Source organism: Gracilinanus agilis, chromosome 6 (assembly GCF_016433145.1).
Source record: "Gracilinanus agilis isolate LMUSP501 chromosome 6, AgileGrace, whole genome shotgun sequence".
In the NCBI taxonomy this organism is placed as follows: Eukaryota; Metazoa; Chordata; class Mammalia; order Didelphimorphia; family Didelphidae; genus Gracilinanus; species Gracilinanus agilis.
Window position 1 is genome coordinate 85,861,589 of NC_058135.1, and position 15,973 is coordinate 85,877,561.

Below are 15,973 nucleotides of genomic sequence, written 5' to 3' on the forward strand. Positions count from 1 at the left end.
TTAGCTAATATGATCAAAAAAGAAAATGATAAATGTTAGAGAAGATGTGGGAAAATTTAGACACTAATACACAGTTGGTGGAACTGTGAACATCATATTAATATTCTTAGAGCAATATGGAACAATTATTAAAGGGCCATGCATACCCTTTGACCACTATTAGGTAAGCATCTCAAATAGATCAGAAATAATGGGAAAGAACTTACCTGTACCAAAATATTTTAGCATCTCTTTTTGTAGTGGACAAGAAATGGAAACTTAGGGGTCATCTATCACTAGAGGAGTGGATGAACAAGTTGTAGTTTATATGGTTATAATGCAATACTATTTCACCATAAGAACTATGAAACAGGACGAGTTCAGAAATACCTGGAAAGACTTACAGAAACTGATTCAAAATGAAGTGAGAATGAGAATACTATATATAATAGTAGAAATATTATACAATGATAAACTGTAAGGACAAAACTATTATCAGCAAAGCAAGTTTCCAAGGTTGCCAAAAGGAACACATGATGAGAAATGCTAGCTGCAGAAGAAACTATTGGAGTCTGATTGCAGATCAAAGCATGTCATTTACTGTTTTTCTTCATGAACTTTTTAGTGTATGTTTCTTTTTTCTTTTTTTTTTTTGTTTTTTTATTAATTTTTTTTTATTTTTAGAAAAATTTTCCATGGTTACATGATTCATGTTTTTACTTTCTCCTTCATCCCCTCCAAGTCCACCTCCCAAATAGCTAACTCACATTTCCACTGGTTTTAACATGTGTCATTGATCAAGACTTATTTACATATTATTGATAGTTGCATTGGTGTGGTCCTTTCGGGTATACATGCCCAATCATATCCGCATCAACCCAAGTGTTCAAGCAGTTCTTTTTCTTCTATGTTTCCTCTCCTGTAGTTCTTCCTCTGAATGTGGGGAGCATTCTTTCTCATAAGTCCCTCAGAACTGTCCTGGGTCATTGCATTGCTGCTAGTACAGAAGTCCATTACATTCTATTTTACCACAGTGTTTTGGTCTCCATTTACAATGTTCTTCTGGTTCTGCTCTTTTCCTGCAGGTCTATCCAATTCACATGGAATTCCTCCAGTTTATTATTTGTGTCGGCATGGAATCTAGAGTTCCCAAACTTGTAACTTAGTGAGGTATGACGAACCCCAAGTTTAGAAATAGTTTGTAGGTTGAAGACCCCCAAAGCTTGTGCTTGTTCCCTGTTCCAGTGGGAATCCACCCTGAAGGGAATCTCAGGCTAGCAGTTGCAGACTGAATAATGGACCCCAGGGTAAATGCTAAATACCCTTTTGTCCTAGGTAGTCTTCCCCATTGTATCTGAGACCCTTACCCAGGAAGACTACCTGGGCAGGGACCCTTCCTTTAGTATCCATTGTGTAAGCAGTCCCTTTCCCTACACCCTAGCCTCTAGCTATGATCCCTTTCTCTAGCTTGATTGTATCCTGTCAGTATAATGTCAATCATCTCTCCCAGCCCCTGAATCTTCCCAAATGGTATATAAGTTCCCCAATTTCCTTTGTTCCTGGGAGTCCTCATCTAGCGTGGTGTCACTCCCAGGGGATCAGGGAGCAGAGGGAAGCAGTGTGGTTCCTTTAGGCTCTGCACAAGGCACAGCTCTGCATAAGAGGCCAAGTAGCCCTCATCCCCCTTTCCCTTGATTAAAGAGTGGTTTTATGACTATTTAATAGTCCCGCGTTTTTCTAAGTTAACATTCCTTTGAGCAAAATATTATTCCATCACCAGCATATACCACAATTTTTTCAGCCATTCCCCAATTGAAGGGCATACCCTTACTTTTCAGTTTTTTGCCACCACAAAGAGCGCAGCTATAAATATTTTTGTACAAGTCTGTTTATCTATGATGTCTTTGGGGTACAAACCCAGCAATATTATGGCTGGATCAAAGGGCAGGCATTCTTTTAGCGCTCTTTGGGAATAATTCCAAATTGCCATCCAGAATGGTTGGATCAGTTCACAACTCCACCAGCATTGCATTAATGTCCCAATTTTGCCATCTCCCCTCCAACATTCATTACTCCCCCCTGCTATCATTTTAGCCAATCTCCTAGGTGTGAGGTAATACCTCAGGGTTGTTTTGATTTGCATTTCTCTAATTATTAGAGATTTAGAACACTTTCTCTTGTGCTCATTGATACTTTTTATTTATTTCTCTAATTATTAGAGATTTAGAACACTTTCTCATGTGCTCATTGATACTTTTTATTTTTTTATCTGAAATTGCCTATTCATGTCCCTTGCCCATTTATCAATTGGGGAATGCGTTGATTTTTTATACAATCGATTTAGTTCCTTGTATATTTGAGTAGTTAGACCTCTGTCATGTCTTCTATCATGACATGAGAAATATAGAAATATGTATTGTATAAAAGCATTGATATGACCTAAATTATACTATTTATGCCTTTAGGTCAGGGGTAATGAGAGAGGGAAAAATCTGAAACTTAAAATGTCAGAAAACATTGTCAAAATTATATATATATATATATTACTTTTTTATCTTTATTCTATTTTAATAATAATTTCCACAGACAGAGTCAAGATGGCCACTTAGAAGCAACAAAATTCCAGACCTCTGTGAAAACCCTTCCACACTAATCAAAAACAAAGTGCTTTGAGGAGACAGAGAACCAAATCTAACAACAAGACAGAGCTAGGAGACCTTCCTACTGAATTCAACTTAAAAGGTATAACACAAAAAAGACCTAAATTCTTGAATTCTGGTGATTAGGAAAAATGAAAAAGGAAGGTCCCAGGAGCCCTTCTCCACCTACTGTGCTGAGTGTCCTGTAGTCACTGGCATCTCAAGGTGAGGGCTCTAGCCTGGAGAGAGTGCCTTGCTCACACAGTTGTGCCAGGCTCAGGGTGCTGACCACAGTCAGCAGGGAGGCAGCTGGAGGAGAAGCTCAGAGAGGGCAGCCTACACTGTGGCACAATCAAATGTAATGGACGTCTCTACTAGCAGCAATGTGATGATCAAGGAAAATTCTGAGGAACCTATGAGAAATAATGCTATCCATACACAGAGAAAGAACTGTGGGAGTAGAAACACAGAAGAAAAACAACTGCTTGATCACATGGCTCTATGGGAATATGATTGGAGATGTAGGCTAAATGATCACTCTATTGCAAATATTAGTATGGAAATAGATCTTCATCAATGATACATGTATCAGTGGAATAGTTCATTGACTATGGAAATGGGGTAAAAGGAGGGGGGAGAGAGAGGACATGAATCATGTAACAATGGAAAAACATTCTAATTAATTAAGTAAATAAACTTAAATTAAAAAAAATAATAATTCCCATGTAAGTTTTCCAAAGTTATAGGATTTAAGTTTTCTCCCAGCTATCTTCCCTTCCAGAGATTGCAAGCAATTCAATCTGGGTTATACATGTATTATCACCCAAAACTTATTTTAATATTATTCATTTTTGTAAGTGAATAATCTCATAAAACCAAAACCCCAAATCATCTACCCAAATAAACAAGTGATAAATTATTTATTTTCATCTGCATTTATGCTTCCATAGTTCTTTTTGTAGAGGTGGATGGCATTCTTTTTTCATAAGTCTCTCAGAATTGTATAGCTCTTAGTAGCAGTCAATCAGTTTTGATCCTTCTACAATATTTCAGTAACTGTGTATAATGTTCTTCTGGTTCTGCTTATTTCACTCCACATCAATACATATAGATCTTTCCAGTTCTTTCTGAAATCATCCTGCTCATCATTCCTTATAGCGCAATAGAATTCCATCACCATCATATACCACATTTTGTTCAGCCATTTCTCAACTGAGGGACAGCCCTTTAGTTTCCAATTCTTTTTCAATACAAAAAGAACAAATATAAATATTTTTGTAGAATCAGTACTTTCTCTCTTTTTTATTTTCTTTGGAATAGAGACCTAGTAGTGGTATTGCTGGCTCAAAAGGAATGTATTCTTTTATAACACTTTGGGCATAATTTCAAAATGCTTAACAGAATGGTTGAAACAAATCACAACTCCAAAAGCAATTCATTATGTCCTGATTTTGCTACATTCCATCCAACATTCATTATTTGGCTTTACCCTCATATTTGACAATCTGCTAGATATGAGGTGGCACCTCAGAATTGTTTTCATTTGCATTTCTCTAATCAAGAGGGATTTAGAACATTTTTTCATATGATTACTGATAGTTTTAATTTCTTCATATGAAAACTGCCAATTCTATCCTTTGACCATTTTTCAATATGGGAGTGACTTGGTTTCTTATAACTTTGAGTTCTTTATATATTTGAGAAATGAGACCTTTATCAGAGAATTCTTTTATAAAATTTCTCCCCAGTTTTTAGCTTCCCTTCTAATATTAGTTGCATTGCTTTTGTTTGTATAAAACCTTTTTAATTTACTATAATCAAAATCATTCTTTTTAAATCTTGTAATGTTCTAAATCTCTTGTCTTATATTGTCTCTGTCTTTGTCTCTTGTCTTAAATTCTTCCCTTCTCCATAGATCTGAAGTGTAAACTATTCTATGTTCCCCTAATTTACTTATAATATCACTCTTTACGTTTAGATCCTTAACCCATTTTGACCTTATCTTCTTACACATTGTGACATATTGATCTAAATAAACTTTTTGCCATACTTTTTTTCCAATTTTACCAGAGGTTTTTTACATATAATGAGTTCCCATCAAAAAAGTTGGGATCATTGGGTTTATCAAACACTAGATTCCTGAGGTCATTTATTCCTATTCTATTCTATTGATCCACCCTTCTATTTCTAGATTTTTTTATGATTACTGCTTTATTGAAATATCTGGTACTACTAAGCCACCATCCTTCCCATTTTTTTCATTAATTCCCTTGAGATACTTGATTTTTGTTCTTCCAGATGAATTTTGTTATTATTTTTTCTAGTTCTATAAAAGTTTCTTTGTAGTTTGATAGGCATGGTACTGAACAAGTATATTAATTTAGGGAGGATTTTCATTTTTATTATATTAGCTTGGCCTACGTATGAGCATTTATTGTTCTTTTCCAATTGTTTAGATCTAATTTTCTTTGTGTGAAAAGTGTGTTGAAATTGTGTTCACATAATTCATGCATTTGTTTTGGCAAATAGATTCCAAAATATTTTATATTGTCTAGAGATATTCTGAATGGAGTTTCTCTTTCTAACTCTTGTTACCAAGTTTTTGTTTTTCTTTGTTTTGATATATATAGAAATGCTGATGATTTGCAAAACCTAGTTTTTTGAAAGCTAACTAGAACTACCAGGAGCTTGCCACTGAGAGCAGAAAGACTTGAGACCCCAGGAGGCAAAAATTGAAAATTGCTTACAAGCTCTTGAGGAGCTCAAATATGAGATCATGAGAAAGATGGAAGAGAGCTGGCAAGAAAAGAGGGAAATAGTTCTAAAAGAAAATAAAAGTTTAAAAGGCACAACTTCACAATTGGAAATTGAGGTTCAGAAATCAAATGAAATCATAAGCAAATTGAAGACCAGAAATAACCAGCTGGAAGCCATGAAGAGCCAGATAGAGCAGAGTGAAAAGAAAAACGAAAAGGTTATAGTTGAAAACAGTCTTTAAAGGCTAGAATTAGGCAAGTAGAAGCCAATGATCTCACAGGACAGCAAGAATTAATAAAGCAAAGTCAAAAGACTGACAAAAGAGAAGGAAACATGAAATATTTCAATGAGAAGATGGCAGTTCAAAAAACAGGTCTAGAAGAGACAACATGAGATTTATTGGCCTTCCAGGAAAAATATGAGATAAATAGAAATCTAGATATCATATTAGAAGAAATTGTCCAAGAAAACTATCCCAATGTCCCTGAACAAGAGGGCAAAATAGACATTGAAAGAACCCATAGAAAACACTCTACACTAAATCCTCAGAAGACAACCACCAGGAATGTAATAGCCAAATTCAAAAGCTTCCAAGTTAAGGAGAAAATATTACAAGAAGCCAGAAAGAGACAATTCAGATATCAAGGAATACCAATCAGTATTACGCAGGATCTGGCAGCCTCCACACTACAAGACCACAAGGCTTGGAACATGATATTCAGAAAGGCAAGAGAATTGGGTCTACAGCCAAAGTTCACTTACCCATCAAAACTGACTATGTATTTCCAAGGGGAAGGATGGGCATTCAACAAGATAGATTTCCAAGTATTTGCACAGAAAATACCAGGACTAAATGGAAAGTTTGATATGCAACAACAAAAACCAAGAGAAACATGGAAAGGTAAATAAGAAACAGAGGAGAAAGAAAGAAAACATTTATTTTTAAATTTGCCTCTTTAAGGGCTTCAATAAGATCAATTTTTTTGTATTCCTATATGGGGAAATATTAGGTATAATTCTAAAAAAATTGTATTCAATATTATAGAAATTAGAAGAATTATTCATAGGGAGAGGTTGGAGTACTAAATGGTCTAAAATGATGTAGGGGGAAAAGGCGGAGGGAATAGAAGATGGCACCAAGAGAAACTTGAAGGAATAAGAAACAAATTGCAGCAGGAAGAATTAGAAAGAGAAATTCCATTTTAAATCATGCTAAACAATATAAAATACTTAGGAATCTATCTGCCAAGAAAAACACAGAAATTATATGAACACAACTACAAAACCCTTTCTGCACAATTAAAACTAGATCTAAATAATTGGAAAAACTTTGAGTGCTCATGGGTAGGATGAAGTAACATAATATAAATGACCATCCTACCTAAATTAACTTACTTATTTATTGTTATATCTATCAAACTACCAAAAAAACATTTTTACCTTGGAAGAACAAAAGACCAAGAATATCAAGGTAAATAATGAAAAAAATGAAGGAAAGTGTCCTAGTAGTACCAGATCTTAAACTGTACTATATAGCAGTAGTCATCCAAACAACATGGTATTGGCAAAGAGACAGAAGGGAGGATCAGTGGAATAGACTAGGGGTAAGTGACTTCAGCAAGACAATCTACAATGAACCCAAAGAACCCAGCTTTGGAGAAAAAAACCCACTATTGACAAAAACTGCTGGGAAAATTGGAAAACAATAAAGAAGAGATTGTGTCTAGATCAACAGCTCATACCCTATAACAAGATAAACTCAGAATGGGTGAATGACTTGAATATAAAGAAGGAAACTATAAGTAAATTAGGTAAGCATAGACTCTTATATTTGTCATACCTCTGGGAAAGGAAAGATTTTAACATCAAGCAAAAATTAGAAAAAATTACAAAATGTAAAATAAATAATTTTGACTACATTAAACTAAAAAGTTTTTGTATAGACAAAACCAATGCTACCAAAATTAGACGGAAAGCAACAAATTCAGGAATAAATCTTTATAACAAAAATCTCATACTAAGTTCTAAATACTCAAATATACAAGGAGCTAAATCAAGTGTACAAAACAATCAAGCCATCCCCAAATCAATAAATGGGCAAGGAACTTGAATAGGCAATTTTCAGATAAAGAAATCGAAACTATCAATAAGCACATGAGAAAATGTTCTAAATCTCTAATAATTAGAAAAATGCAAATCAAAACAACTCTGTGGTATCACCTCACACCTAGAAGATTGGCTAAAATAACAGAAGGGGAGAGTAATGAATGTTGGAGGTGATGTGGCAAAATTGGGATATTAATGTATTGCTGTTGGAGTTGTGAACTGATCCAACCATTCTGGATGACAATTTGGAACTATGCTCAAAGGGCTTTAAAATACTATCTGCCTTTTGATCCAGCCATAGCACTGCTTGGTTTATACCCCAAAGAGGTAATAAGGAAAAAGACTTGTACAAAAATATTTATAGCCTTGCTTTTTGTGGTGGCAAAAACTTGGAAAATGAAGGAATGTCCTTTGAATGGGGAATGGCTGAACAAATTACAGTTTCTATTGGTGATGGAATACTATTGTGCTCAGAGGAATAAAGAACTGTAGGAATTCCATGTGAATTGGAATGACCTCCAGCAATTGATGCAGAGTGAAAAGAGCAGATTGAGGAGGACATTATACACAGAGACTGATACACTATGGTACAATCAAACATAACAGACTTCTCTACTAGCAGCAATGCAAGAATCCAGAGCAAAGCTGAGGGACTTTGGGGGATTTTGGCGGGGATTAGGAAGGCCAGAAACAAGCTGGTAGCAAATTGAGTCAAAGTTTATTCATCGCAGCTTCTAATTTATAGAGAGATTTGAACAGGCTGAGTGATTAGGTTACTTTTTCATCTACCCAATGGATGGTAATGATTTACAAGTTTAGTACAGTGTGTTTGGTTTACATCATCAAATCTAGACAGAGTTTTCTGTAGGCTGATAAATCAATATGTCAATGTGTAACCATCTAATCCAGATTCCAAGAGAATACATACATTGGTGGGTTTTGGTAGGAACATATACTTTCAACAAAGAGGGAGGAGAAGAGGGGCTTGAAGCCTCAGGTGAGGAGTGAGCTATGCATCTGGCTTTTTCTAGACTATGGCTACCTCAGAGCTTTGCTACTGTGCAGGGGTTTGTGGGGTTCTTTAGGTTTTGCAGAACTTTGCTTAAAGAGGCCTTTGGCTCTCCTCACATTTGCCTCTCCATGAAGCCTTATTGACTATAATTTTGATTCATTATGATCAGAAAAATTGCATTCATTATTTCTGCTTTTTTGCATTTGGTTGTGAAGTTTTCATGTCCCAGTACATGGTCAATCTCTGTTTATGTACCATATGAACCTCAAAAGAAGATATATTCCTTTCTACCTCTCTTCAATTTTTCTCCAGATATCTATTAAATCTAACATATCTAAAATTTCATCCTCTTCACTTACTTCTTTCTTATTTATTTTTTGGTTAGCATTATCTAGTTCTGATTGGGGAGGTCTGAGGCCCCCCTAACTAGAATAGTTTTACTATCTATTCCATCCTTAAGTTTCTTCAGTTTCTCCTTTAAAAATCTGAATGCTAATACAATATGGTATATCTATGTCAAGTACTGATATTTCTTCATTGTCTATGCTGTCTTTTATCAAGATGTAATTACCTTCCTTATCTCTTTTAATCAGATCAATTTTTACTTTTTCTTTGTCTGAGATCATGATTGCTACTGCCTTCTTTGTCTCTGATGAAGTCCAATAGATTCTACTCCAGCCTCCTACCTTTACTCTGTGTGTGTCTAACTGCCTCAAGTATGTCCCTTGTAAACAACATATGTTACAATTCTGGTTTTTAATCCAGTCTGCTATCCACTTCTGATTTATGGATGAGTTCATCCCATTTACTTTCATAGTTATGATTACCATCTAAATATTCCCCTCCATCTTGCTTTCCTCTTTTAATCCTGCCCTTTCTCCTTTCACTCTTTCCTTCCATGCCAGTGTTTTGCTTTTAGTCATTACCCCACTTCCACTTACCTCATATTACTCCTTTTCCCACCACATTCCTTCTTATTCCCCTCCAAATTCTCTTTAGGATCTTTTAATGACACTTCCTACTTCTCTCTCCCTGATATTACTCCCCACCCCACCACTCCCTTTTTTATTCCCCTTCTACTTCTCTGTATGGTAAAATATATATATCTAGAAATCTATACCCCAATGAATCTTGCTGTTCTTCTTTCTCTGAGCCAGTTCTAATGAGAGTAAGGTTTAAGTATTACCAGCCACCACACTCATCCTCCCCTTCATTATAATAGTATTCTTTCCCTGTGCCTCTTGATGTGATATAATTTACCCCATTTTACTTCTCTCTTCCATTTCTCTTAGTACAATCCTCTCTTTCACCCCTAGCTTTTGTTACATATCATCCTAAAGAGCTTACTACTATACCCTCTGTCTAATATACTTCTTTTTTGATAATTATAATTTTAAGAGTTATAAATATCATCTTTCCATATAGGAATATAAACAATTAAACCTTGTTGAGGCCCTTAATTTTTTTTTCTCTTTCTTATTTACCTTTTCATGGTTCTCTTGAATTTTGTATTTGGGTATCAAATTATTTGTTTCAGTCTGGTCTTTTCTTCCGGAATGGTAGGAAATCTTCTATTTTATTAAATGACCATACTTTCCCTTGAAATAATATAATTTTGATGGGTAGGTGATTCTTGGCTGTAAACCCAGTTCCCCTGCCTTCTGGAATATCATACTCCAAGCCTTTCAGTCCTTTAGTGTGATCCTATTTAAATATGTTTTCTTTTCTTTCTTTATGCTATGTCAATAGGCTTTAATTCCTTAAATCTCACATGACTCATTCCAAGAATCCTGAGAAAGAAAAAATAATTCACAAGGCAATAAGCATCAAAAACTACGATTTCTTGTTGCAGGAATTTTAAAAATCATTCATCCTTTTAGACAACTATATTAATGGTGAGCCTTATTGTAATGTACTGCTGCCGTTAAGTATGTACATCTGAGGTTTGCAATCAGGAAGGTTCTGTATAGGGCACAGCATGTTGATCATTTCCTTATGTTGTCTTAAAGTAATGGGACAAATATGGGAAGTGTTATCAAGTGATTGTGATTTTGGATTTCTCATATTAAACATCACTACCCATCTGTAGTTGAAACTTCATGCTTATGCCATCCCTTTGACGCAAGTTTTGGATTAGTGAGTATGAATGAAATTTCCCTTACTCAGGCAGCCAATTAAATTTGAGCAGGTGGCCCAAGTGACAGGATAAGAAAAACAGATGTGAGGAAGTTCAGTAACAATTTTAACAATGTGCTTGATTGGAAACAAGGGAGTAGACGTCACCTCTGCCCCTAAATTTCTCCACCAATCCACTGGTATTATATTTGTTTCCTTTAAATGGAATCTTCATTAATTCACTTCTATGTGTATTTCTGCATGTCAGGGCAGCATTGAACCAAAAAGCTTTCCAAACAGGGCTTAAAACACACTTTAACCTATTCCACTGATCTTTTGTACATGCCTCCCTTACTATTGCTTTTCTAACCTGTATCCAACTTTGTCAAATATATTCTTTGAGTTGTAACTCAATCCAGGCAACTTAGGATTTACTTCAGGACCTCACAATTTAGAGGGTTCTAACATCATATGTTATCCTTCAGTAATGTAGAAACAACTGAAGTCAGGGATAATTAACTAAAACAGGAAGACACTAAATAGCAGCTTCTTTTTTCTGGACCATAGTCCAGATAATTTATTTCTCATTCATCCTATCCCTGACCCACAAACACCATCCTGAGTCATGATCTTTCTTTTCATAAGGATCTCTCTTCCATTTCTCAGATGAATTTTTCTTGAAATTTGATTTGAGGGTATTGAACAATACTTGTCCTGAGTATATATTATACTTATGGCATTATCCTATTATAAAATTTAGATTTGAAAGCTTTACTCCTTCACCACCAACTAACTTCCTAAACATACCCTTCTCAAATATTTCTGGTGAATCTCATGGATTTCTAATGATAAACCATTCCACTGTTGTTAATTGGATGGGAGAGATAATGATAAATTAATTTTTCCTCAAATGATTCAATCTGAATATTTGAGAACAAATTTAAAAGGTTTATCATATCATACTGTGATTTTCCATCCCACAAACAGCCTTTTTGTACTCTTTACCTATAGAAGTAAAAACTAATAGAGGAGACACCTGCACTACTCATTTTGGTCACATAACAGACACTTACCACACTTTAGATGCTTCCTGGATACAACCAAAACTTCATTCTTGGAGGTTTTTGACAATGAAAACCATTCAGCCAAATGTGTTGGCAACTAAACATATGATATGCAATTTTAATCATTAACCCTGTATACCTAAATCAATAGAATATGCTTTGTCTCTGTCTAAAGAGACGTGATCATTTCTTTAGTATTTATATCAAGACCATTAAAAGAAGGAATAGCAACTTTAAAGATAAAGAAAAAAGAGAAAAATACAACAATCTTATGTTGCCATATATATTTCCCAGCATATCTTACTATACACAAAAGTCTATGAAGTATTATAAAATATTGTTTATAAGGTAACTTTTTTGTTTTTGTTTTTTAACTGAAAGAGTCCAGGAGAAGACATGAATTAGGAGTGAGTTCAAATCTTAATTCTATTTTTCTTAAAATTGGATGATGTTAGGTAAGTTACTTAACCTCTCCAGTTCTCAGGTTCCATCTCTGTAAAATGAGAAAGTGAGGCTGTATCAGAGTATTGAACCTTTTGTGTCATGGACTTCTTAGGCAGATCTATGGTTCTTTCCTCATCATAATGTTTTTTTAAATATAGAAAATCTAAAAATAGGATTACAAAAGAATATAATTATTGAAATATTTTAAAGTTTTTAGATGCTAGGTTAGGAAACCCTGGACTAGATAACCTATTAAAGTACCTTCCAGATATATATCTTCTAAGTCTTTTGTCATGGGTCAGAATTTCATCATTTATTAGGTTTAGCAACAATATAACTTACTTCAAAGAAATATGGCGAACTGAAAAAATTGTAAAGAGTATATTAAAAAGCTAGGAAGTGAAAATAGATCTCTGAAATTTTGTATCAAGAGGTCCATTAAAAAACAATCTCTTATTTGTTGGAAATATTTATTCTGCAATTAAATAAAAACATGAATACTGTTCCTGAGGTTCTGATTTATTAAGACTCCTAGGTAACTAAACCAACTATGACCATTCACTGTCTGGGAGAGGGAGAGGGGGAAAAGGAGAAAGAGATATAAAGAGAGAGAGAAAGAGAGATAATATAAAATAACATTAATTTGAGATTACGCTCAGATTTTTTAAAATGTCAAATTCTTGGAAAATAATATGACAGGTATTTTTACCAATATGGTAAATTTATTGTGAAACATTTATTTGAGAAAATTGCTGTAAATTCACAAGAGCAACAAAGTCCTACTTTACACAGCAAATAAAAAACTTATGGAGTGTGTCATCCCAAAAGGTGATACAAGTTGAAAAGAAAAAGGTCTATAGAGTTAAAGAAAAGGGAGTACCTACTCCCTAATGAAAAGACCAGTAGAGGCCAGCTAGCAAACATTCTTATGTACATATTGAGAACACTGAGAAAAATAATGATTAATTGCTTTGATCAAAATCACAAAGGTAATAAATGTCAGGGGCAGGATTTGAACCCAGGTGCTTTAATTCATAGGATCATATTATTTTTGCGGCACCCTAGAGCATGGTTATAAAGTTATTTGCCCAACTAACCCAGGTATTATCAGTGACAAGAATTGACTCCAGGGCTTTGACTCTAGATGCAGAACTTATTATACTATATCAGGTTTTCCCCTCAGTAGAAATGCCTATATATGATCAATGGATTGATTTGGCTTAATGATCTCCTTATGATTACCTGTGTATGTGGGAGCACAAGCACATCTTAGAATATGGTAGTGTTAGGAAAGATTGAAAGGAATAAAGGGTAAAGGAGTTTCCATTCAATAAAGGAAGAGATTCCCCCTCCATCCCCTTTCGCTTCCCCTATATAAATAATTGAAAATAAGACAATTACATTGTAACATACTGTAAAATTAAGAAGTTAATATCAGGAAAGGAATGGCATATGGCTATCCCTTTCCCTGTACTATTTCCTAAATCTACACAGCATGGTAGATCGGTTATTGTGAATATTATGCCTTTAGTCACTGCACATAAGCCAATATTTTCTAATCTATCCTCAGTTTGTGTCCAGTGGCCAATATACCTGAACTTACATGCTTTGCAGCAATAGGATTAATAACCTAACTGATAAATTCAGAAACACACTTTGTGGCTTATAGCTACAGGAGAGGGATGAAAATCCGATTAAATGACAGAACATTGTGAAGTATTTCCACATATCTTAGAATTATGATTCTAAGTGCTGAGATGACTCTACAAAAATAAAAGGATTTACAAAATATTACATTCTTAATTATATGTTGATCCTTGAACCCTGTAGGCGTTTAGTAAATGTTTGGGGATGGTAATTTGGGGAATACAAACTGTTCTCTCAGGAATTTCGTTAGTATGATGTTCATAACTCCTTGAAATGTTTTTATCCATTAAAATACTTGACTTATTTTTAACCTGAAAAGGGCACTTAGCTTGTAATTTTTAAAGAAATAGCCATATTATGCTGGGAGTGATATGTTTTTCCTTTTTATGAAATCAAAGAAATGATTACTAACTATATATATATATACATATATAAACTTATATATATATGTATGTGTATGTGTGTACAAAATATATCTATATATACACATACATTTTCTCTTTTGTCTCTATCATTGTCTTTGTGTCTGTCTTTGTATTTCAATTTCTCTCATATTCTCATGCACATGCACACACACACATACACACACTAAGGAAGTTGCATACTAAGAATGTGACATCTAATATAAATAACAATAAAGATATCTAAAATTTGCTTTTGCTTTATGTTTTCTAACTCTCAAAGATCTAAGGGAGTTTTTATTACATTGACCCAATAGAATATTTAGTGATATTTAGTGAATTATCAGCAATGGTTGGGTAAAGTCAAAGATAAAAAAAAGACAAAATATGGAATATCTGGAGAATCAAGAAGTTTTAAAACAGGCAACTTACTAAATGTTTGAAAATCTAAAACTGATACCCATTCTTTAGGTATTTTTCCTCCTTTAACATATAGTGTGGACCACATTAGCATCAGATAATGTATAGATATGGATAGAAGTATATATTTACCAATTACATATTATGCATAGCTTGGCAAGTGAATATAGAGCTAGCCTTATAAACAGGAAGAAAAGGGGTCAATCCAATCTAAATTGGAGGAGGTAATGTCTGCTTCTGGGAATTATCTGGGTCACTGAAATCACAGAGCCAGTTCCTACACTTTTCTTTATAACCAGTAAAAAGTTCTATGCTATTTTTTTCAGGAGATACAGTGATGATACATGACCTATGGACTCTAAGAGCTCAGTGTCTAATGTGAAAGAAACTTCCTCATGCAAGCTCATAGTCTACTTGGACATAGCAGATAGTATACCTCGTGGTCTATAAGAATCTCCTGCTTTCTATCATTTTTATAATGCTTTGATTCTTTCCTTGAGCATAAAAAGACTAGCTTAAACACATGGCTAGTCTTCTTTTTTTATATGAAATATTTTATTTAATTAATTACTTTGGAAGATTTTCCCATGGTTACATGATTCATGTTCTTTCTCTCCCCTTTTCCCGCTCCCCTACCAATGAGCAATTCCACTGGGTTTTACATGTGTTATTGATCAAGACCTATTTCCATATTATTAACATTTGCATTGAGTTGATCTCTTTAAGTCTACATCCCCAATCATATTCCCATCGATCCATGTGATCAAGCAGTTGTTTTTCTTCTGTGTTTCTGCTCCTACAATTCTTTCTCTGAATGTGGGCAGTGTTCTTTCTCTTAAGTCCCTCATAATTGTCCTGGATCATCATTACTAGTCTTATTGAAAGCCGTATTCATTTGAGATGTTAGGACTCCCAGTTCCCTCAGTTGGGGGTCTCCAGCAGTGGACAGCAAGGTCACTGACAAAAACAAGATCCCAACTCCCAGCATTATTGACCAGAATATTTAAAGTCACCTGAGCTGTCTTGTATGGGTAGTTCCTGACATCAACAAATTTGATGGAACAAGCAGGAATGATGACACTCTGGCTAATATCAGCCAGCTCTTGATAGGAGGGAAGTGTCTGGAAAGTTCCAGTAGCTGGATCACCTACAGCATAAGTGTGCAGTGGCCACACAGACAGGCAAGCACACTATGCACAGAGAGGCACCCATGTCTGGGCATACTCCAAAATTGGGGGGAAATGTGTGTCCCAATCATGGAGGTAGTACATGAGAATCAGTAGTAGTCATGCAATAGCATTACTTAGTTGCATAAGTTCAATAGCACTCCTAACTCCAACATTCTCTCCTAATAAAGAGGCAGCTATCCTGATCCACCCAATCCCAGAA